Source organism: Schistocerca americana, chromosome 2 (genome assembly GCF_021461395.2).
Source record: "Schistocerca americana isolate TAMUIC-IGC-003095 chromosome 2, iqSchAmer2.1, whole genome shotgun sequence".
In the NCBI taxonomy this organism is placed as follows: domain Eukaryota; kingdom Metazoa; phylum Arthropoda; class Insecta; order Orthoptera; family Acrididae; genus Schistocerca; species Schistocerca americana.
The window spans coordinates 566,670,617-566,696,576 of NC_060120.1; the positions used below are offsets into that span (position 1 = coordinate 566,670,617).

General features: G+C 41.3%; 1 protein-coding gene across 1 annotated transcript in view; it reads right to left on the bottom strand.

The window, feature by feature from the left end:
- Positions 1-5,360, bottom strand: part of LOC124594173 (ankyrin repeat domain-containing protein 65-like) — a 28,210-nt gene extending 22,850 nt beyond the window's left edge. The window contains exon 1 of the mRNA XM_047132529.1: positions 5,329-5,360. The gene's annotated coding sequence lies outside the window, so the exon portion shown is untranslated. The remainder of the gene's footprint in view (positions 1-5,328) is intronic.
- Between the last annotated feature and the right edge of the window lie 20,600 nt (positions 5,361-25,960).

Here is a 25,960-nt window from a genome sequence, read left to right on the forward strand (position 1 = left end):
AACAAGAATATTAAAAAGTCTCAAGAAATTGTAAAGCCTGTCAGTAATAGTGTGCTCATATATGCCGTCTTTTCTATAAAACAAAACGCACAACAGGTATACTATAAATCCAGTATCACGCAAGTTCAGATATTTGTAATCCGTAGCTATACGGATGGTCTAATAAAGAAATGGAGTAGATTTTTCAAATTTGGGAAGCTTGCTTCAGATACTGGCATACAGATCTGCCTTTCTGAAGAATGTTTTTGGCCGAAAACTTAGGTGAACACTTTTCGTCGTGCCAGCCTGGTGTTCGGCGTGTGAGTAGCAATCTATCTTATTCACAGTAAAGTTATTCCCGTTTCAAGTTTGATGTAAAGAATCCTCTGCACTTCAACAGGAACAACAATGTACATAATTATAATACGAGAACAAAACAGTGACATTCATTACGTCGCATTAAGGTTATCTGTAGCACACACAATGGTTCACAATGCTGCAAGCGAAAGTTTTGATCACTTACCCGGTGATATAAAAAGCTTGACAGACAGCAAACTAAAATTTGAAACTAAACTGAAGATGTTTCGCTTTGGAAACTCCTACTACTACGCAGAAGAGTATCTATTAATGTAACGTATAAATGGTGGTGTGTAGGAATTACTAACATTTGTCTGTCTTTAAGTGATAAACAGAAAAAGTAATAAGTGTTCAGCATGGAGGCAGATTTACAAATTCCACATCATTACGATTTATCATGCAAATGATACATGGAACATGAAACTGTCTAACTAAGTATTGTTACATCACAATGCATGGTATAGACTTCTGTATGACGTGTAATATCTCAGAATTAAATAAAAAACTAAAATGAAGCAGGTGATCACAGAAGACATACATTCAATTTGTCATACATTTGGCTATTCCTGAAAAACTGACACGGTTAAAGAGGAGAAATATTCCGGGAAAAGGGAAAAATAGGCTACTGTTGGAAATGTAGGCATATACTCGTATATCGCAGATGCTAAGCTTTCATTATTAAAAAAGTGACTTAAATATATGTTAAAGCAAAATATGTATTTTACGGGGGCTAAGCTACAAGCCATCGCTTACTTTTATCATAAATATGTGTCCTAGTGACGCTAAATGTTATTCTCTTTACATAGAGAAAAGTATAGTCTTCTCAATAAACTTCAAATAGTGAGCTAAACCCTTAACCTTTACATATGAAATTCGTGAATTCACTCATGACACTTTTGTTACCTACGTATACGGTCATTTTCTGAACTCAAATTAATAATCAATTTAACTAGTTTAATAAGACTAAACCTTGAGTTGCTGGTGTACCCATGTATCACCAAAATAGGATAGAAACAATCAATAGTTGAGGGAGTATGAATGATAACAATGAATAACAACGGCATATTTTATTTTACAAAACTAAAACAGCTTTTATAAATCCTTTCATAACTACAACAATCTGGTAAATCTTACAAAAATAATAACAAGAACAAATCCGAAAAGGGTTGGTGCTTGATTGGCAAACCGTTCATTGCATTTGAAGCTCAACAAATTCTCCTCTGAATTAATCGTTTTTGTAAGGCAGTCTGACGCCCACTTCCATTAAAATGGAGTCAACTACAACCAGCTACCCCAGAAAGTGTGGTTCGCCAGAAACAGGGAGCTGTGAATATCGTTTAACAGCCCTACACCGGTGCAGCAGTACGTTACCCTTCCACCTTGATTCAGGCGGCAGCAGAAAACGGCGCGCTGTGGGTGAGGAGCAGCGCGCTGCGGCCGCTGACGCGCCCACGAAAGCCTGCAGACTAAGCAGACCGGCGTTCTGATAATTAGAACACAAAATACTTCCCTATCAGGGCGCTGCAATCCCGACAGATTGCAGTGTGAGGTGCACCCGTTCGCTGGTGTGGCCAAACCAATCTGACTGAAAGACACGATGGTGTCCTGGAATTGTCAAATGTCAGAAGGCCGACTCAGGACGAATAAGTTCATCCTCATGACACACTATATGCCCTACATGGTATGCAGTCCCACTCTCAGTTCAGATGGAACACGCCTCTGGCTCTAAGTCCACCACAAGTTACAGAACTCAAGTCTCATCCACTAGGGATACTGAAGTTCTCTACCAGAGGACAATCAGAAGACAAAGAAGGCAAGGAATCACAACCACTTCCCACCAAGCCTCGGTATAGGAGCCGAATTAACAACAACGAAACAGGCTCCACATTGCGCAAACCAATCAAAATATACTCTACACATTGAATCTCCCTCTTGATTGTTGCGTTGGCCTGGTAGCCAAATCCAGATACAGCAATGGGGCTCCCACGCTGCGGGAGCAAGCCTCTGCTTTGCATATCCTGAGAGGAACCAATAAGCGTCTCAAACTCTCTTCTTTGAAAAAAGATTTTAGAACAGAGAGGCTTCGTTCTCACAGTAAGCATCGTCATGTTTCAGGAAAAAACGTCTACTTAGATGGGATCACAGTCTCTCATTTATGGAGAAATCTAATCTTTCCTGGCGGAACATTTTAAATTTTTTAAACAAGGCTGTTCATCTTTCCAGACAGATGTTCCCATGAAATACAAGTTTTTGCCGCTTGCCAAAAGAACCTGGAAACCTCCTGGCGTCAGAGGAGTGACAGTCTCCTCTCCGCTAAACACGCGCACCCGCCGCTCTGTCCGTACTGTCCCAGCTTCTAACATGAGATTACTCGGAGTTGTATGACCTCCCCACACGTTGCACAAAAGTTCGGATTATAGAAGTCTCTCTCTTAAAAGGCTTCCTCCACCCACTTTGCGCCAATTGGCCACCTTCGCGGCGGACTGTCGCCTAGTTCAGGTGAAATGTTTTGCGAACCCGCGCCCTCCTGCTCTGACCCTAAGTGGAAAGAAGGGAGTGCCACAGCCTGAAGTCCCTCTGCAGGTACAATCCACAGAGCGCTGCTTCCCAGAATCACTCGCACAGCCAGGTCGCTGGACTCAGCACTTATGGCCTACAATCCATCTGTCTCCCTGTTCTCTGTCACCTCCACTACAGCCACTCGGGTACAAGTTCTCTACAGGCTACAAGTGCAGTTATATGAACATTATGCCCCCAATTTCCTCGTGTAAAAAAATCGTAAGTCACACATACCAAATGTAGTACTGTGGAATACCAAGATCATTACGCAAAATATGGATATCAATCTCACTAAAAGTGTTGTCAATGTGAGAGGGTGGCGTGTCACCTCTCAAAGCATTTGTCACCGTTCCCTTAATAACATTTATAGTATTACACAATGTTGGAACATGTTTTATGAAATTATATAGTATTTTATGATCTGCAAATTGCTGTTATTGGTCACACATTGAATGCTGCATCATAGACGTGATTGGAAAGAGAGAAGGTGTATAAACTACAATGAGACTAACACACTGACAGTTTAATAAAACAAGAACTCTATTCTGCATGGAGGTATGCCTCCACGCAGTTACTTTCTTTGACATTTCAATAATCGTTCAGTTCGTTGACATGCACAAGATACGATAGCATGGCTTACTTCTTTCCTCACTGCACACATTTATGCGCTAGCAAACAACACCTAGGTAAGTTTTTTGCAAACGTGAACTTAAAAAATGTTCTGCATACAAGCTGCAAAATGAAAATGTAACGAAAAACAAGCAGCATCAGTAAGCAAGCATTGGTTTCAGAGTTCCCGCTTCATGTGCTATCGACTCAAAAACAGTAAAAGCGGAATTAAATGGAATACGAAACCATGTTTTTCACACGACTTCCTTCTCTTCTTGGTTATTCGAAATATATCAATGAAATAAAAAATTACATCAACGAGGCCGAGTGTGTCGTATTACTACAGCAAATACACATTCAAGAACAGAAAAACATTCGAATTTGATCCCTGACACTATGTTATTCATGTAGGTACTGTAATTTTTATTATTTACAGCAGATGTTAGGTGCCACGAGAGGAATGATGAACAAGAAGCAGTCATAAATGCCAGTGTTTTGGGGTGTTTTAGATGGCGGCAGGGCCGGCCGAAGTGACCGAGCGGTTCTAGGCGCTACAGTCTGGAGCCGCGCGACCGCTACGGTCGCAGGTTCGAATCCTGCCTCAGGCATGGGTGTGTGTGATGTCCTTAGATTAGTTAGGTTTAAGTAGTTCTAAGTTCTAGGGGACTGATGACCTCAGAAGTTAAGTCCCATAGTGCCCACAGCCATGTGAACCATTTAGATGGCGTCAGGACCCGCCATCTCTGGCTGCAAAACAGCGTACACGGCAAGTCTATACTGTCGCCTCCCTTCTTTTTTTTACCCCTATGCAAATCAGCAACCATAGAGACCATATTCCGACAGCAATAAGTAGGAATATTATAGAAGTCAATATCGGTGGCGTTCTTAGACTTACAAACGAGTTCCTTAACTCCTGAAAGGATATGTATTGGACAGATAAGTTCATATTCGAATGTATACACAACCACGTAAACAGATACAAAATAAGTTTCACTTGGACGTCTGATACATGTCTGTAATTCAGAGCAGATTAATGTCATCTGATGTTCAAAATGATTCAAATGACTCTGAGCACTATGGGACTTAACATCTGAGGTCAGCAGTCCCCCTAGAACGTAGAACTACTTAAACGTAACTAACCTAAGGACATCACACACACCCACGCCCGAGGCAGGATTCGAACCTTCGACCGTAGCGGTCGCGCGGTTCCAGACTGTAGCGCCTAGAACCGCTCGGCCACCCCGGCCGGCTCATCTGATGTAAAAGCTGTTCACAAGTCTCCCGACACCAGTAATGTAAGCAATTATGAAAATGCTGAAATTCATAGCGTATTAGAGGAGTATTGTTAGTCGCGTATTTTGTTCAGATTATTCCGATCCTTCTGTTTCTGATATCCACTAAAATCGTGGGAAATACGGTTCCAAAAACTACATTGATGCAGTGCATATGGAGATAGCTATAAATTTATAGAGGTGGTTGAGACGGTTAATCGCAACTAAGGACCATAACTGCGAAAGTATCCTCCTATTTCAAAACAGTTGACGTTCCAAGGAAGCAAGAATGCGTTTTTAGTCAAACCGTGTATAAATAGGGTAAGGGACTAAGGCTGTCAACTTTGATTAACATCACAGACTCAGATTAGCAATACTGATGCCACAGAAAGCAGGATTATTAGGAAATGAATGTTCGCTGATATATTCTCTAACAGTTCTGCATTCGTCACTGTTAAATTTTAATGCTACAAGTACCTGCGAAACACGATAAATGGATGAAAAATGAAATGCTGCGAGTGTGTCAGTGATGTAATTAATACTTCGTACTCACATCGTTCCCTTGTCACGCGCTCCATGTGGCAGGTATTTCTGCCGTGCCTGCTACACTCTTATGCGGTTTACCTCAGATAAGATATCGCTGAATAAGATAAGATGTGGAACTCGGAGGCGGCAGCCAGTAGAATTAAGCGATCAGTGTACGATACGTTGCTGATTATGAAATTAATAATGTGAGGATCGCCATCACCAGATTGAGCGCACAGTGCACGTTGTTATTTATTCCATGAAATAAAATAGAGACTGTTGTTTACTCTTCGTTATAACTGTGTTTCTTTTGCTTTAAAAAAAAAAACCTTCCCTCCTTGTGTGGAATTGGTTCAGCTTCTCGCGAAAGAAGTTATAGCTTCCCTAAACCTGTATTAGTCGAAATTAATTACATTGCTACTAAGGAACGCTATAATACGAGTAACACTTTACTCTGGGGAAAGTTAAGTTTATTGCTGTGCTTACTATTTGCAGTACACTTCACAATTACTCGGTTTTCTGGACCAATATTTTTAATGCTGTACAGAAGAAGAACATATACACGCAGTTTGCAGCAAAACTATTCCACTTCTTTTGTTTACGAGATTAAAATATTCACCATTGTTCTAGTGACTGTATTAGATTACACAGGCCAACGATGGAAAACTTTTTTGGTGAAAATACCTTATTCTTATGTTTGTTCGAGAGTGGGAAATCCAAATGTGATGCTTAAAATACTGTATCACTCACCATTTCACATTTTACAGTTAAATTTGTTAAATTAAGCGATTTTTAAAGAATTTAACAGCTTTTATATAGTTAAAATAATTTAAAAAGGAGATGTAATGAACGTAGATGACGTTGGTAGCACTGCTGAAAAACATTTCCTGGAAAAAGGTCGATTCTATTTTTGTGTTAACTAATGGTGTTTTGTTCAGTCAACCTAACCTCTCTTTCCCGTTTCCTGTACGTGTGCTCAGTACAATGTCTAATTGTGGTTGTAAAAACTCTTCTGACAGTTTGTGTTATACTTGTGGTGAATCTGTGTTTAAGAAACACCTAGGGAAATTTACAGACTTTTTGAAAAAGGTTTATCTATAATATTTAGGATCTAAACTTGGTGATGAAGATAAATCTTGTGCGCCGCGTAAGATATGTTATGTGTGTTCTGAAGATCTGAGAAAATGGTTCAAAACAAGAAAAAAAGCCTTTAGATTTGCCGTTCCTATGATATGGAGGGAGCCAAGAAATCATTCTGATGATTGCTACTTTTGCAGTGTTGATATTACTAGGCATAATTCGAAAAACAAGAAGGTAGTAAACTACCCTAACCTTCCATCCACCATCCGACCAGTAGGGAATGGTGTGAATGGGGCAGATTTCCCAGTTCCTGAACCACTAGATGATTTAAATTCTATTGCAACAGAAGTATTTTCTGATGTACTACCTGATTTAGATGAACTAGATGATGATGAATTACATTGTAATACAGAAAGTCTAGAGCCCAAATTGTTTACTCAGAACGAGCTTAACGATTTGGTTAGGGATCTGGGCTTAACGAAAGAAAAAGCTGAATTGCTTGGCTCTAGATTGAAAGAAAAGAACTTATAGGCAGTTGGAACTAGAATATACATGTACAGAAAGAGAGAGCTGTAATTTTCCAAGTTCTTTCAACAAGAAGGTGATTTAGTGTACTGGCCAGACATTCCCAGTCTGATGAATTAGATTGGTATTGAATATAAAAAGGAAGACTGGAGGCTGTTTATTGATACATCCAATGGAAAAACGCTTCCAAGGCCGCTGGAACACGAACATGATGCGGGACTACTGTTGGTCACTTCACTGCGAAGTTCAGCAAAAGACTCATCGTAGAAAAAGCTACACAAGAAGCTTTAATGGAAAAAGAGAAAGAAATTACAAACCAATTCCAGCTGACAACTTCTATTAACACATATCACTGTTTTAAGTAGCTTACTGTAAATACAAATCATGCTTATGTTGTAACAAATTGAAGGCCGGAGTGGCCGAGCGGTTCTAGGCGCTACAGTCTGGAACCGCGCGACCGCTACGGGCGCCGGTTCGAATTCTGCCTCGGGCATGGATGTGAGTGATGTCCTTAGGTTAGTTAGGTTTAAGTAGTGCTAAGTTCTAGGGGACTGATGACCTCAGCAGTTAAGTCCCATAGTGCTCAGAGCCATTTGAACCATTTTGTAACATAGTGTTTCATTAATTTCCCAGTGTATCGTATGGCACAGGATTTTTATAGTATATAATAAAAACCATATAACTCGAAAACTATGGGTGAAACAAAAAAACTAAGGCTAGATTTGGATTGAGACCATAAAAATCTATAAAGATCAGCTATCAAAGTAAAAAAAGTTTTTCAAACAAAATTTTTCGTTTTCCTGTGTTATTGTCCGTTTCCTTTTATTCAGAGAATCTTTGTATCTCTTCGTTTTGTACAGCTTCAGGGATCAATGTACTCTAACAATTTTGTTTTACCGCGCAAACAGCTTGTGGAGAGTTTGATATGCCTACGCTTATACTAGCAGACACTAAAATATACTTTAAAGAAACTATTCCTGTAATATCCGCGTGATTTTAGTACATCTTATAGCTTAATTCGTCAGCTTCATGATGAACTGCCTATCAGTTCGTTAAATGGTCATGGTTAATGTGCTATTTCGGTATTAGGTAAACTACTCCAAGAAATTCTTAAAGTATCCACTGAAAAACAGAGTTGACTACGATTTGGCATTTGGTGCGTGTTAGGTCATATGTTGCTGTATATGAAATGTAAATATCATATTGAATTATACTAGAAATCTGGAAGGTTGTCGCTATCTGTATCCAATCTCGACAAGATGGAATGCATGTAAAGTGCTCCGTCAACAACGCACGCGCCTGTGAAAAAGCCATAATGAAATATTCATAGATCCCTCATATCTAATAAATGGTCTGAGTTATGGAAAAAAGATTTTGGCACATGACAGCTCCCAAAGAGGAGAGCATTATGCCATATGATTATACTCGAAATTTTCATATCTACCTATCTTAAAGCACCTACAGATTTTTTCACTGAAATGATGTATTTTCTAAGGACAATCGATAGCTGGTGAAATAAGAATTGCTGTGAGTTTTTACAACAAGATAAGTGAAAAAGTTAAGCGTTTGTTTTTATTCTGAAAATGGACATTTTCATAAAATGTTGACCTGTCTAGCCTTCAGTTACTTGTTTAATAATGCACTGTTTAAGGACTCTGTCGCAATTTCAAATGCTTTAAAATCTTAGTGAGATGAATACTTGTAAACTCTACTGTGTTTTGGCTAAAGAAGCAGATTTTAGTATGGCAACTGGCGACGTTACGTCTTGCTCAAAACTCATGACAGTCCTCCATGAATTCATACCTCCTCAACTACCTTCTTGATATGACTGACAATTCGAGGCCAGCCTGTGATGTAACATTTGAACAGTTCCTTTTGTCATCATTCCAAAGTCCTCAGCGTATACTACTTCTTGCATTTTGCCACATTACTTTCAACCTAGGCCCCTATATTCACAATCGGATTTAAATAACCATGATAAGGAGGAAGTCTGATTAAACTATGCTTTTCAGCATTAGCTACATCGTCGACCTGGTTACGAGAAGTCTTTGATTTGTACAGCACTACAAGTTCCATTACCTCCGCTTTATACATACGAGGTTCACCTACATCCAACGGAACATTTCTTTGTATCCAGAAGAAAATACCATTTTTCCTGCACTGCATTGTTGGCGCTCTGTACATCACAACAGATTAATATGGCGCAGTGAAGTTATTAATGTCGAATTCTGAGGAATACTTTGCAGCAGAACGTTATCTTCACTGCCAATGAACGTGTTCTTGGACTACCTCTTTTATTGTGAATCTCGTGTTCAGACGTGCTGTACTGTTGTTATTAATACAACGCCAACACAAAACACTTGTTCACAGTGTCTGACGACTGCAGGGCACTTGAACACCAGAAAATATCGCTTTACAAAGAGACTTGACGAAAATATACGCAGCTGGCAGCACGGTCGGTTTACCAATCGAACCGCTGGTGGCGTGGTATGGAAAGCTGGATCGCCGTTGGTGTCCAAGGTGTTGGTGTTATCGGCCGGCCGCGGCGGCCAGGCGGTTCTAGGCGCTTCAGTCCGGAACCGCGCGACTGCTACGGTCGCAGGTTCGAATTCTGCCTCTCGCGTGGATGTGTGTGATGTCCTTAGGTTAGTTAGGTTTAAGTAGTTCTAAGTTCTAGGGGACTGATGGCCTCAGATGTTAAGTCCCATAGTGCTCAGAGATCTAGGCAACGGCATCACGTCCACTCCGGTGAGCAAGCGTCAAAAGTCACAACTAATTTGAAATGCACTATAATTTTCACAAACTGTCACACTTTACATTTTATTTACTGTATTTATATGTTTTCAGTCATTTGTAACGGCAATGCTGAAACATAGTGAGAGTATCCATGTTCAAATACGTTGAGAAAAAAGAATATTTTTGGAAGTGGTGTGTTAACCTCTTCGGCGTTAACTGCGCTTTGTGCTCGAAATAGCACAGGACAGAAAGAGGTTGGTAATGAGTTTTAGTACCGAATGGGGCGTGGATGATTTTGATCCATTAGACTTTGGGTGTGGAGCCGCTTGAACTTCACTGCTTGTTCTGCCATTTGAGCCGTCTATCGCTCACCCATTTTCGGAGAGAGTCGGCTGAGTCATTCCGCTCACTGTGAAAATGGCTGAACGATACACAGCCGAAATATCAGAAGGAGAAGTAGAATTAATGCGGCTGCACGCCCGAAATTTAATGGAGTAGTCATTATGCAGCGAAAACATGAAGATTCTTTTGGATGATTTTCCTTGTTCCACATTTCGTCTGAGTGATCCAATTCAAAAGATTGTATGTGGAAGACACCGTAATGTCTTTATTCGACAATATTCAGTGAGTTTAATTAAAGCTGGATTGGCATATTCATGAATCTGTAAACGCTGAAATCTTACCAACAATCCACAATATGCTGTAAATTATTATGTTTCAGGTTTGCCACATTTACACTGTGAATCGATCACTCAGTAAATTCGTGCATTTTTTCAAGAACAATACAGTTATTCAAAATGAATTTCTGATGTTTTTTTCTGTTATTGAGGAATATTTAATCCAGAGCCAGTAGTTGTTTCTCTGAGCTATTTTACTGGAGTGAACCATTGTTAATTCTGCACTTAACAAGTAAAGGGACATTTTAGAAGTTCTTCCGTAGCGATTGGTTTAAACTGACAAAAATTAGGTTGCATGGCACTTATAAAAACTATGGTGAACCTTAGAGATAACTGGCCACTACATTGCACTTTAGTAAATGGCTTAATATCAGTTATCTATTTCAAATATAATGCAGTGTGTTTTCATATTGACATGAGTGTGAAATTGGATGTGTTCTATTCCTTTGTTTGTTTATTATGTTTGAAACGCCAAGTGGTGGGTGCTTTGTGTCAGAACCTAAGCTGTAAATCGACATTGTAACACTAATTCTGTTACAAACGCATCACGGAAAAGTCCACTTTACTTACACAAACTATTAGCAAACTGCAGATTTGACATTACCTAAAGTCTAACCATTGTTTCTCTGTGGAAGAAGACTACCAGCGCAACCGCATTGTGAGTGTGAGTAACGACAAGACAATTGGAATAGACAGTTCAATGTGGAAGAGCTCCAATGCTATAAGGAGTCATTTTACATATATATCCCATGAACCATGTAAATTGCCGTTGTTGGGGAGGCTTGCGTGCCTCAGCGATACAGATAGCCGCACCGTAGGTGCAATCACAACGGAAGGGTATCTGTTGAGAGACCAGATTAACGTATGTTTCCTGAAGAGAGGCAAGCATTTTCAGTAGTTGCAGGGACAACAGTCTGGGTGACTGACTAATCTGGCTTAGTAATATGAACCAAAACGGCCTTGCTTTGCTGGTACTGCGAACGGCTGAAAATAAGGAGAAGCTGCAGCCGTCATATTTCCCGAGGGCATGCAGCTTTACTGTGTGCTTAAATAATGATGGCGTCCTCTTGGGTAAAATATTCCGGAGTTAAAATAGTCCCCCATTCGGATCTCTGGGCGGGGACTACTCAGGAGAGCGTTATTATTAGGAGAAACAAAACTGGTATTCTTCAGATCGGAGCGTGGTATGTCAGATCCCTTAGTTGGTCAGGTAGGTTTGAAAATTTACGAGGGAAATGGATAGGTTAAAGTTAGATATAGTGGGAATTAGTTAAGTTCGGTGGCAGGAGGAGTAAGACTTCTGTTCAGATGAATACAGGGTTATAAATACAAAATAAAATAGGGGTAATACAGGAGTATGTTTAATAATGAATAAAACAATAGGAGCACTGATAAAATACTACGAACAACATAGTGAACGCGCTATTGTAGCCAAGATGGACGCAAAGCCCACCCTTACCACAGCAGTACAAGATTATATACCAACTAGCTCCGCAGATGACGAAGAGATGGAAGATATGTGTGAGGAGATAAAAGAAATTATTCAGATAGGGGAGGGAGACGAAAATTCAATAGTAATGGGGGACTGGAATTCGGTAGTAGGAAAAGGACGAGAAGGAAAAGTAGTAGGTGAATGTGGAATGGGGGTAAGGAATTAAAGAGGAAGCCGCATGGTAGAATGTTGCACAGAGAATAACTCAACCATACCTAACACTTGGATTAAAAATCGGGAAATAAGGTTGTATACGTGGAAGAGGCCTGGAGACACTGGAAGGTTTCAGATAGATTATATAATGGCAAGACAGAGATTTAGGAACCAGGTTTTAAATTGTAAGACATTTCCAGTCGCAGATGAGGACACTGACCACAGTCTACTGGTTATGAACTATAGATTAAAACTGAAGAAACCGCCAAAAGGTGGGAATATATATATATAAGATGATGTTACAGATTTTCTGGGATGATGGACAGGGATTAATGTATCATTTTGCTGTGAAAACCCTGGTCCGGAGTCGAGCGAGTCGAAGGTTATAGGCAGAAATCGTCCTGATTCCTCTGACAGTGAAATACGTGCACCAAAAATATAGGGCAGGCAACTTTCAGAGATGCTAGTATTGAGCAAAACAAGAAAAAAATTCTAGTAAACATTGGCTCAAAAATGCGTACGTTAAGACCTATGAGCGTTAGTTCGATAGAGGAGATGAGTTTCACATTAGCGAAGATGATCAAGTGGTCATAGCTCCTCAGATATGCATTTTAGAGCCCATGTTTACGGGGCATGTTTTTTTGTTTTGGTCCATACTACCACCTCTACATTACAGTCATAGCAACAACAGTACAGATCCACGTATTCCACGCTCAGAGGTATCAGAACGATTTTTGCTTACAACTTGCGGTTCATTCAAATCAGGTTCTGGTTCCCATCCCTCAAATTGAAACATTCATCCTTCTGCATCGATCCTGAAAGTTTGTAAGACCATCACGGAATCACCCTGTGATAAAGGTGCCGACACCTACAGCTTCGACGCTCTGTAGCATCGTTGGATGACGTTTTCGGACACCTCACTGTGTTAGTCAAGACACCGTCTACATACCATCGAAGTCTGTCGTCGTAATTTTGGAACACACTGTATATATACGGACGGAAAGAAATCGCAACCACAAAAAATAATTAATTTACAGTAATGAAATTTTGGGAATGCATTCATGCAGTGATTAATACTGCAAGATCACAGGTTAATGTAAGTGAGAGATAAGCCGATGCAAATGTGAAATCGTGGTATATTAATAACAGGTGCAACCGCCAGAATGCTGGATGCGAGCATGCAAATGTGCTTGTTCTGTTTTGTACAGGTACCGGTGGTGGGAATGGAGTTCCATGGCTGTTGCACTTGGTCGGTCGGTACAGGGACGGTTTATGCTGCTTGTGGATGATGCTGGAGTTGTCGTTCGATTATGTCCCATATGTGCTCGATTGGAGACAGATCTGGTGGTCGAGTAGGCCAAAGTAATATGTCGACACTCTGTACAGTATGTTGAGCTATAGCAGCAGCATGTGAGCTTGCGTTATCGTGCTGGAAAACAACCTGTGGAATCCCGTACGTGAATGGCAGCAAAGTAGGCCAAATCACAAGACTGACGTTGGAAGTTGCAATGAGGATGCGTCGGATAACAACGAGAGTACTCTTCCCGTTATACGAAATCGCACCGCCGACCATAACTTCAGCTGTAGTTCTAGTGTGCCTAGCACGCAGAAAGGTTGGTTGCAGGTCCTCAACTGGCCTCCCCGCACGGGGTCCCGGGATCGATTCTCGGCGGGTTCAGAGATTTTCACCTGCCTCGAGATGACTGAGTCTTTCTGTTGTCCTCATCATTTAATCATCGTTCATGAAAGTGGTGAGTTTGGACTGAGCAAAGGTTGGGATTTGTACGGGCGCTGATAACCACACAGTTGAGCGCACCACAAAACCAGACATCATCATCATCATCATCATCATCATTGTCATCAACTGGCCTCCTCCGAACTAACACACGGCCATAACTGGTACCGAGGCAGAACCAACTTTCATCAGAAAACACGACACACCTCCACTCTGCTCTCCAATGAGCTCTCGCTTGACACCACTAAGGGCTCAAATGGCGGTGGTCTCTGATCAGTGGAATGCACGGTACAGGGCGTCTGACACAGAGCTGGCCTTGAAGTAGCTGATTTGTAACAGTTTGTTGAGTCACTGTGGTGCCAACTGATGCTTAGATTGCTGCTGCAGATGCTGTACGATGCGTCAAAGCCATATAGCGAACACGATGATCTTCCTCTTCGGTAGTGCCGTGTGGCTGACTAGAGTTCGGTCTTCTTGCAACCATACACTCTCGTGGACACTGCTGCAAACAGTCATGTACAGTGCTACATTCCTGCAAGTCTTCCTCTGCATAGCAGACCCATTACACGAGCCCGTTCAAACTCAGTGAGGTGTTGATAACGGCGTCTGTGTCGCCTTAAAGCCCTCCTTGATTAACATCACGTCACCATGTCCAATGTCTACGATAACTAACGCCTACGACCGCTACACAATACATTTGAAGCAAACCTGATTTGCTACCTCGTACAAGCATTAGTAGTGCCCTCTGAATCGACCGGCGCGAAATTGGAATAGACATCATCCTCCAGATGTAGAAAAACGCCTACCGTCTTTCGTCGCTCAAGTCCCTCTTGGCGTGCCGATTTTTTTTCCCGTCAGCATATATACACGGTGCAGCCACAGCCGCCTATGTTCAACGTCAACAACCAACAACACTCACAAGCGGCAGGTGGCAGCACTTGCAGTGGAGGATATACAGAGGGTGTCAACGGAAAACAGTCCAGTCGTTGTCCTAATGAGGAATGACATCGATTTATCTAACGTCCAAAAGGGCATGATGATTGGCTTTCGGTACAGGCTTGGAAGCATTTCCGAAACGGCTAAGTTCATAAACTGTTCAAATGTCACCGTGGTTGAGGTATACTGTGCATTCCAAGTGGCGTTATCCAAAAGCAGTGCCAAGGAAACTGTGGTGCACCACGGGCCGTAGATGACAGAGACGAATGACTGCTGCGAAGATGTATGAATTAAGTACATTCCCACTGTTTGTGTAAAAAGCCATCTCTCCATCAGGGAACCGGAAGAGTTATTAAAGTATCTTTCATTTCATTAAAATTCTTCAGATTCCTTAAATGATCAAGAATTTCTTTTTGAAGTATTATTTCAACAGTCAGCTTGAAACTGTAGAAAACAAATTTATCAGTGAAAATCAGAATACTTAAATATATGAGTTACAGTTTTGGGATCTTGATTCAAGCGCCCTCATAAAGCAGCTTGTATTTAGCCGTGATAATATAGTCATACAGTCATGGTTGCTGATGAACTCTTTACGATTTACAACACACGTTGTCGCTTATTGGCGTTTATTTACAAATAAGTAGGAGCTGTGACAGCTGGACTCACTATTCCAAGGATAGTACGAGTAAGGCATTTCAAGCAGAACATCTTTCTTGTAGTGAAATATCTAGCCGCCTTTCAACGTAAATATCGCTGAAATACGCATATTGTCGAAATCTTACGCAAACTATCATTAAAATAAAATACTGTCTGCCAATGAGATGAACAACTACTCCCAAATCAAGATATGTTCTGATACGAAAGTAATGGTTCAAATGGTTCAAATGGCTCTGATCACTATGGGACTTAACAGCTATGGTCATCAGTCCCCTAGAACTTAGAACTACTTAAACCTAACTAACCTAAGGACATCACACAACACCCAGTCATCACGAGGCAGAGAAAATCCCTGACCCCGCCGGGAATCGAACCCGGGAACCCGGGCGTGGGAAGCGAGAACGCTACCGCACGACCACGAGCTGCAGACACGAAAGTAATGGATAAATTACTGTTTTATATAATTGTTTCTACAGATTAAAAACATTAGAGTTTGAAGAAAATCAGAGAACATTTGAAAACGCTTCAGTTGTTGTAGTATTACAATACTGTAAGTAGATTCCGGAAGGGGAGGAAGGGGGTTAGGGGTGCAGGGTGCAGTCGAGTCGGACGAAGTAGCCCGCTGAAAAACACTTTTAGAGACGAACCAATTTTAAAATGTGTCATCACATACCCGTTCCGCTCTCCATAAAACCTTCCCCATCGTTCCACATCGGATCTGGTTTTCATAATTGAGTACCACCTGTGTGACTATACAGAGAGATATTTTTCCATTTGGGCTACTAATAGTAGAATTTTGAGCATTTTTTCTAAGGAAATGCAACCATCGCAATTTCGGCTGTAGTTTTGTTTACCGACGCGATTTTTGGGTGACACAGCAAATTCAAGGGTATTTTTATTACCTGATTTTAATATAAAGTGTAATATTATTGGGATTTCCGTAGTATGAAAGCTGTGAGTACCCTTGGAAAGGCATTCACCTATCTGTGTATTAAATGATCAACTTATGAGATGAGACCCATTCTTTGAAAAACATTTGTTTAATATAATTTACGTAACTGTAAAGATGCGCATCTAGCGCGGACGCTAATATATCGATTCCGCAGTCAAAGCAACGTTTTAACAGAAGCTGAACTGAACGCTCCGCTTCGATCTAAACAGTAAAGTATTTTGTAGATCTTCAGATATTATCGTACTTCTGCTTGTAATGTGAAAGCGTAAAGAAGGTCGTCTTTAAGCCATAAAAGTGAGCGGTCTTGCCAGCGTGCAGACAACAGTTATTAATTTATAAAATTCAAGTAATTTATGTTCGATACTGTAAATCGGCAAGTTATTGTTATGAAGGTGTTGAACGGTGCAAGAATTGTCTCGAAGGAAGGAGAAAAGTAATGACTGTAATTTGTGATAAAAACGTGAAACAAGGAACTAGTACAGGACAGGTTGAAATCTGATCGCACCATACAGTCAGAAAATTACTTATGTAAGTTATACTGTTTATAAAGAAGCTCTAATTGCTTGTGAGAATTATTAGAATATATTTAGTGTTTACCAAATTTCTTATTCTATTCTTTTCCTTTATACTTTTTTAACTTCCATGCCGTATTATTTTTATAAATGTCAAACAGCCTTCACTACAGCAGAGAATACTGCGGCATCCTGGTCGTAGGCAGACGGCCGCTCCTTGTCTTCTATACAACTCATAGCTGCCCCATTTATTAATGATTTCATTTGCAAATACAATTTTTTTATTGTTCATTGTTAAAGGTCCCTTAGGTAATTATAAAATTCATACTGATTACGTAAAGAAATCCGGGTTGTTCTTTTCCAAATAATAGAAGCCTTCGCGTAATCAAAAACTAGCCTCCTTCTGACAACGATCAGGAGCCGACCAGAAGACGGACGTCCTCGATCGCTTTCGTGTTTCCTGTGGCAAAGCTGTGCCAAACTGGGAACACGACATTCTAGTATGATATAATTATCAGATTAAAATTGAAAAAAAATTGGAATATATTTAACTTATTTGTTTTTTCATACTAGAAAAGTTATTTATAGTGATGTTCATCGCACAACCGTCTTGTGAAAAACTGAAATATAGCCACCCGGAAGTCCTACCAGTTTCCAAACAACGACTCCAGTGCTAACATTAAACTGCTGTAGATGGGTAATTAGGTTATCATAAAAGTGCGCGCACATTTTTACTTACAAAACGCTAGTGGTCGCCAAACAACGACTCCAGTGCTAACATTAAACTACTGTAGATAGGTAATTAGGTTATCATAAAAGTGTGTACAAATTTTTATCTTACCAAACACTAGTGGTCGAATCAATATCGGTTTTTCTTTTCTTTACTGTTACAAATTTCTCCATAGTTAGAAACTATCACAACAGCACACAGCACAACATCAGTAAACGGCAGCACTCACTACAATAAGTAAGAACTGAACTGTCTAACAACACAACTGAGGTCAAGTAAGGCCAGCAATGTACAGCAGTTGGTGCTGGCTAAAGTAGGTATGGCTGATAAACCATAGTGCTACCAAGAGTTTAAATCAGTCGATGGCGTTGTTGATCATCCACAGTGCATAGCCCTTTTTTTCCATATGACTGCAAATCAAAATATCTTTCATTTTCACTATATTCAACTATGTCATATGTAATTTCATATAGGCGATAGGGTGGGTGGGTCCAGACTTTCCCGATCCCCCCTTCTGGCTACGTCCTTGCATGCATGCGATAAATGCGGAGACGTTAACTATGGCAAAGTTATTACCAACTGCGTCCAAAAAGGACCAACGTGGTGTTATTCTTTCCTTGACAGCCGAAGGACAAACACCTGTGGACATCCATCTGAGAATGAAAAATGAGCATAGGGAAGTATGTCAGTCGATTACCACCGCTATGGAATGGTGGTCCAAGTTCCTTGCTGCAGCTTTATGATAGTACACATCCCCATATCGCAAACGTAGTAACCATTTCAAGTGGGGGACACTCCAACGCCTGCCATATACTCTTGATCAGCCCCTAGTGGTTATCGTACCATCGGTCCCTTAAAAAGGACTTGTGGGGTCGGAATGGGTATCTTCAACTTAGTGCATGGGTGGGGTGATTGTCTTAACTCTCACGACGACTTTGCCTCATTAGAAAACCGATTCTGGACTGTACGGCTTTCAAACGGATACTTTTTGATCACTTTTTAGATAATAAAGATATATAACAAATTTTTAGTCAATTAACAAGCCCAAGTCGAAGAATGAAATCAGTAACAATGTTATCGATTCCATAAAGTGACACTAAAATGCGTAAAAGAGCATCATTTACGTCTTTCTTGGCTGGAGAACATGCTATTACCAGACTGAAGCTGAGATTTTTCAACTGTAAAGTCGATGATATACACTCCTGGAAATGGAAAAAAGAACACATTGACACCGGTGTGTCAGACCCACCATACTTGCTCCGGACACTGCGAGAGGGCTGTACAAGCAATGATCACACGCACGGCACAGCGGACACACCAGGAACCGCGGTGTTGGCCGTCGAATGGCGCTAGCTGCGCAGCATTTGTGCACCGCCGCCGTCAGTGTCAGCCAGTTTGCCGTGGCATACGGAGCTCCATCGCAGTCTTTAACACTGGTAGCATGCCGCGACAGCTTGGACGTGAACCGTATGTGCAGTTGACGGACTTTGAGCGAGGGCGTATAGTGGGCATGCGGGAGACCGGGTGGACGTACCGCCGAATTGCTCAACACGTGGGGCGTGAGGTCTCCACAGTACATCGATGTTGTCGCCAGTGGTCGGCGGAAGGTGCACGATCTGGGACCGGACCGCAGCGACGCACAGATGCACGCCAAGACCGTAGGATCCTACGCAGTGCCGTAGGGGACCGCACCGCCACTTCCCAGCAAATTAGGGACACTGTTGCTCCTGGGGTATCGGCGAGGACCATTCGCAACCGTCTCCATGAAGCTGGGCTACGGTCCCGCACACCGTTAGGCCGTCTTCCGCTCACGCCCCAACATCGTGCAGCCCGCCTCCAGTGGTGTCGCGACAGGCGTGAATGGAGGGACGAATGGAGACGTGTCGTCTTCAGCGATGAGAGTCGCTTCTGCCTTGGTGCCAATGATGGTCGTATGCGTGTTTGCTGCCGTGCAGGTGAGCGCCACAATCAGGACTGCATACGACCGAGGCATACAGGGCCAACACTCGGCATCATGGTGTGGGAGCGATCTCCTACACTGGGCGTACACCACTGGTGATCGTCGAGGGGACACTGAATAGTGCACGGTACATCCAAACCGTCATCGAACCCATCGTTCTACCATTCCTAGACCGGAAAGGGAACTTGCTGTTCCAACAGGACAATGCACGTCCGCATGTATCCCGTGCCACCCAACGTGCTCTAGAAGGTGTAAGTCAACTACCCTGGCCAGCAAGATCTCCGGATCTGTCCCCCATTGAGCATGTTTGGGACTGGATGAAGCGTCGTCGCACGCGATCTGCACGTCCAGCACGAACGCTGGTCCAACTGAGGCGCCAGGTGGAAATGGCATGGCAAGCCGTTCCACAGGACTACATCCAGCATCTCTACGATCGTCTCCATGGGAGAATAGCAGCCTGCATTGCTGCGGAAGGTGGATATACACTGTACTAGTGCCGACATTGTGCATGCTCTGTTGCCTGTGTCTATGTGCCTGTGGTTCTGTCAGTGTGATCATGTGATGTATCTGACCCCAGGAATGTGTCAATAAAGTTTCCCCTTCCTGGGACAATGAATTCACGGTGTTCTTATTTCAATTTCCAGGAGTGTATTTGACCCTACCAAAAAAAGGGTCAAATCCGGCCTGTCGAAACCTCCCTGGAATTTTTTATACCTGAAGAACACAACGAAAAAAATATGTCGAAATTTCAGCTGCTAAGAAACACTGCAAGCACATATATTTTTTTTTTTTTAATGTTGAAAATTGCCAGATTTGTAGGCCGTCAGATGGCTGGAGATATGTACACCCGGATAACATAGTTGTAGCATACAGTCTACGCGCAACTCGGCAGGTGCATAGCCTTGGTTGACAGCGCATCAGTAAACAGATAAGTTGGCACAATATGATAGTAATTTTTAAACTGAATTTCGTTTTCCGTTGATAGTTCCACTGACACAATTGTTCACAGTAGAATTTGCAACTCATTTAATATCCACAATAATTAGCAGTTGCCTTTGCACTGTCACTAAGTGGTAAAAATAGAAGTAGGACTGAATTAATTTTCTTTGCGTTTTCTTTGTATATGCTTTGCCAAGAACGCCTGTCTCTGTGCAGGTTCCAGAGCATCGCAGTAACGTGGAGTCCGATTAATGTTTTAGATCTTGCAACAATTAAATATGAAGAACATGGTAAACTATCGAAATTACCTGCTTCTCCTGAAGACCCACATATACGTTACCCAGTTGCTAGTCTCGTGGACATTCATTCAAGTGATGTCGATATTTCATTAGAAATTGTGGAAGCATTAGAAGAAAAAGAAAATAACTCTGACGATTCCGTGAATTATGGTTCGTACAATGATTGTTGTGCTAACAAAAGTAGAGAGTAAAAAGACAGTACCTTAACAGTCCAAAGGAAACATTATTGTAGTAGCTTTCAGTGACAAGAAAAAGGCTGTAAAGGTTTTGGTTTAACGAAGCAGTTAATTCAGCACGGTGCAAAGCCGTATTCCTTTCATACGTTAATTGCATAAATGGGAGAAAGACAAACATAAATTTCGAAATATGTGCCAAAATGAAAATCACGGAAGTGTGAAAGAAAAAAGAAAAAATATTCTAAATACTTAGAACTTTTCGTCAGAGGCAATGCATCGTTACTAAGTAAAATCTACCAGACTGGGTCCTCTGAACTGGAGGCGAGATGAATATTACTGATTTCCAGGCTTCTTCGACCTAATTAAGCCGATTCAGGAAATTACACAGAAAAGGAAGTCGCAAAGTTACGAAGTTAACTTCAAGTAAATGTGTGGCGGAGATAGCATTAATAGGTAATATTATAGAGGAATTCGTAGCTAACATAAGACGAAGCTTCTTGTTGTCTCCTGTAATGCTGCATATAAGGCCAACCTATCAGGTTCGTACGAGAACTGCGTACAAACCACACTTTCGAGTGAAAAACAAGAGTCACCTTGCAGTCGTTGAAGGCTAAGGCACATTCGTATACAATAGATTACTGTTTCTGCAGCTTTCTATCTTTCATCAAGAACATCAAGGCACAATAGGTCCGGAAATTTACGAAATTACTGCTTACTTGCAAAAGTATCCTAACCGACATAACAAAATTTTGAAAAATTTGAGAGAATAGATTCAGTATTATGTCCGAAACGTCTTCTTAACAGCTGTAGAAGATAATTTACTGTTTCTGTTGGACTTTTGGCCTAGACATAACAACACCTCTGTCTTTAGTAAGATGAAGAAAAGGTTGATAATATAATGTCGATCCCACAGATAACTAATAGTTTGATTCAGCCTGTCGATAAAAAGCATTTTTCAGAAAATTTTCAAACAACATTATTTACAATAGCTCTTTGTCATATTAGGTTTATCAGCGTAATCGTATTTGTGCATGGTCGGTTTGCACCACCACATTATACGAATTTGACCAAGTATGCCTAGTAAGCAACATAATATGCAGAACAATGGCTATGACAGTTCCTTCCACCATCCTAGTTTTGTCCAAACAAAACTAATAATTTCTGTCAAGTGCCTAAAGGCAGTAATTTTCCTGTTATCAGTTGTGGGCGGTGTAAGGAAAATATTTGTTTTCCTGACCCAGGGTACGCTTCACATATTTGTGATGACTACAGGGAATAAACAGGGAACTGTTTAGTTGTTCGTACAATACATATTAATAACAATTATGAGAACGGTGCTTCAGGAATTATCATAAAATAGTCCAGTCGACAAATTAAAGTCCCGACTGATGGAGGTTGTCTGTAATGCAGCGTCATACACTGCCTTGAGTGTCTTTCCTTCACTGGGCACTTGTGTAGTAACAGTTACATTTTAGCTGTCGTTATGAACTACATACTACCCCCCGATGAACCATAAACCTTGCCGTTGGTGGGGAGGCTTGCGTGCCTCAACGATACAGATGGCCATAACGTAGGTGCAACCAAAACTGGGGGGTATCTGTTGAGAGGCCAGACAAACGTGTGGTTGCTGAAGAGGGGCAGCAGCCTTTTCAGTAGTTGCAGGGGCAACAGTCTGGATCATTGACTGATCTGGCCCTGTAACACTAACCAAAACGGTCTTGCTGTTTTGGTACTGCGAACGGCTGAAAGTAAGAGGAAACTACAGCCGTAAATTTCCCGAGGGCATGCAGCTTTATTGTATGATTAAATGATGATTGCGTCCTCTTGGCAAAAATATTCCGGAGGTAAAATAGTCCCCCATTCGGATCTCCGGGCGGGGACTACTCAAGAGGACATCGTTATCAGGAGAAAGAAAACTGGCGTTCTACAGATCGGAGCGTGGAATGTCAGATCCCTTAATCGGGCAGGTAGGTTAGAAAATTTAAGATGGGAAATGCATAGGATAAAGTTAGATATAGTGGGAATTAGTGAAGTTCGCTGGCAGGAGGAACAAGACTTTTGGTCATGTGAATATAGGGTTATAACTACAAAATCAAATAGGGGTAATGCAGGAGTCGGTTTAATGATGAATAAAAAAATAGGAGTACGGGTAAGCTACTACAAACAGCATAGTGAACGCATTATTGTGGCCAAGATAGACACGAAGCCCATGCCTACTACAGTAGTACAAGTTTATATGCCAACTAGCTCTGCAGATGATGAAGAAATTGATGAAATGTATGATGAGATAAAAGAAATTATTCAGGTAGTCAAGGGAGATGAAAATTTAATAGTCATGGGTGACTGGAATTCGACAGTAGGAAAAGGGAGAGAAGGAAACGTAGTAGGTGAATATGGATTGGGGCTAAGAAATGAAAGAGGAAGCCACCTGGTAGAATTTTGCACAGAGCATAACTTAATCATAGCTAACTCTTGGTTTAAGAATCATAAAAGAAGGTTGTATACATGGAAGAACCCTGGAGATACTAAAAGGTTTCAGATAGATCATATAATGGTAAGACAGAGATTTAAAAACCAGATTTTAAATTGTAAGACAGTTCCAGGGACAGATGTGGACTCTGACCACAATCTATTGGTTATGAGCTGTAGATTAAAATTGAATAAACTGCAAAAAGGGGGGATTTAAGGAGATGGGACCTGGATAAACTGAAAGAACCAGAGGTTGTAGAGAGTTTCAGGGAGAGCATTGGGGAACAATAGACAGGAATGGGGGAAAGAAATATAGTAGAAGATGAATGGGTACTTATGAGGAATGAAATAGTGAAGGCAGCAGAGGATCAAGTAGGTAAAAAGACGAGGGCTAGAAGAAATCCTTGGGTAACAGAAGGGATACTGAATTTAATTGATGAAAGGAGAAAATACAAAATTGCAGCAAGTGAAGCAGGCAAAAAGGAATAAAAACGTCTCAAAAATGAGATCGACAGGAAGTGCAAAATGGCTAAGCAGGGATGGCTAGAGGACAAATGAAAGGATGTAGAGGATTATCTCATGAGGGGTAAGACAGAGCCGGCCGGAGTGGCCGTGCGGTTCTAGGCGCTACAGTCTGGAGCCGAGCGACCGCTACGGTCGCAGGTTCGAATCCTGCCTCGGGCATGGATGTGTGTGATGTCCTTAGGTTAGTTAGGTTTAATTAGTTCTAAGTTCTAGGCGACTGATGATCTCAGAAGTTAAGTTGCATAGTGCTCAGAGCCATTTGAACCATTTTGGTAAGATAGATACTGCCTACAGGAAAATTAAAGAGATCTGTGGATAAAAGAGAACCACTTGCATGAATATCAAGAGCTCAGGCGGAAACCCAGTTCTAAGCAAAGAAGGGAAAGCAGAAAGGTGGAAGGAGTATATAGAGGGTCTATACAGGAGCGATGTTCTTGAGGACAATATTATGGAAATGGAAGAGGAGGTAGATGGAGATGAAATGGAAGATATGATACTGCGTGAAGAGTTTGACAGAGCACTGAAAGACCTAAGTCGAAACAAGGTCCCGGGAGTAGACAACATTCCTTTAGAACTGCTGATAGCCTTGGGAGAGCCTGCCCTGACAAAACTCTACCATCTGGTGAGCAAGATGTATGAGACAGGCGAAATACCCTCAGACTTCAAGAAGAATATAATAATTCCAATCACAAAGAAAGCAGATGTTACCAAATGTGAAAATTACCGAACGATCAGTTTAATAAGTCACAGCTGCAAAATACTAACGCGAATTCTTTACAGACGAATGGAAAAACTGGTAGAAGCCGACCTCGGGGAGGATCAGTTTGGATTCCGTAAAAATTTAGGAACACGTGAGGCAATACTGACCCTACGACTTATCATAGAAGAAAGATTAAGAAAGGCAAACCTACGTTTCTAGCATTTGTAGACTTAGAGAAAGCTTTTGACAATGTTGACTGGAATACTCTCTTTCAAATTCTAAAGGTGGCAGGGGTAAAATATAGGGAGCGAAAGGCTATTTACAATTTATACAGAAACCAGGTGGCAGTTATAAGTGTGGAGGGACATGAAAGGGAAGCAGTGGTAGGGAAGGGAGTGAGACAGGGTTGTAGTCTTTCCCCGATGCTATTCAATCTGTACATTGAGCAAGCAGTAAAGGAAACGAAAGAAAAATTCGGAGTAGGTATTAAAATCCATGGAGAAGAAATAAAAACTTTGAGGTTCGCCGATGACAATGTAATTCTGTCAGAGACAGCAAAGGACTTGGAAGAGCACTTGAACGGAATGGACAGTGTCTTGAAAGTAGGGTATAAGATGAACATCAACAAGAGCAATACGAGGTTAATGGAATGTAGTCGAATTAAGTCGGGGGATGCTGCGGGAATTGGATTAGGAAATGAGACACTTAAAGTAGTAAAGGGGTTTTGATATTTGGGGAGCAACATAACTGATGATGGTCGAAGTAGAGAGGATATAAAATGTAGACTGGCAATGGCAAGGAAAGCGTTTCTGAAGAAGAGAAATTTGTCAACAACGAGTATAGATTTAAGTTTCATTAAGTCATTTCTGAAAGAATTTGTATGGAGTGCAGCCATGTATGGAAGTGAAACATGGACGATAAATAGTTTGGACAAGAAGAGAATAGAGGGTTTCGAAATGCGGTGCTACAGAAGAATGCTGAAGATTAGATGGGTAGATCACTAATGAGGAGGTATTGAATAGAATTGGGGAGAAGAGGGGTTTGTGGCACAACTTGACTAGAAGAAAGGATCGGTTGGTAGGACATGTTCTGAGGCATCAAGGGATCACCAATTTAGTACTGGAGGGCAGCATGAAGGGTAAAAATCGTAGAGGGAGACCAAGAGATGAATACACTAAGCAGATTCAGAAGGATGTAAGCTGCAGTAGGTACTGGGAGATGAAGAGTCTTGCACAGAATAGCATGGAGAGCTGCATCAAACCATCCCAGAACTGAAGACCACAACAACAACAATGAACTACAAGTTACTGGAAAAATTTATGATTTGACCCTTTCTTGTATGGCTGATATGCTTAATACCGCGTGTGTGCATTTTTGACTTCACACTACGCAGTGCTACATTCTCTT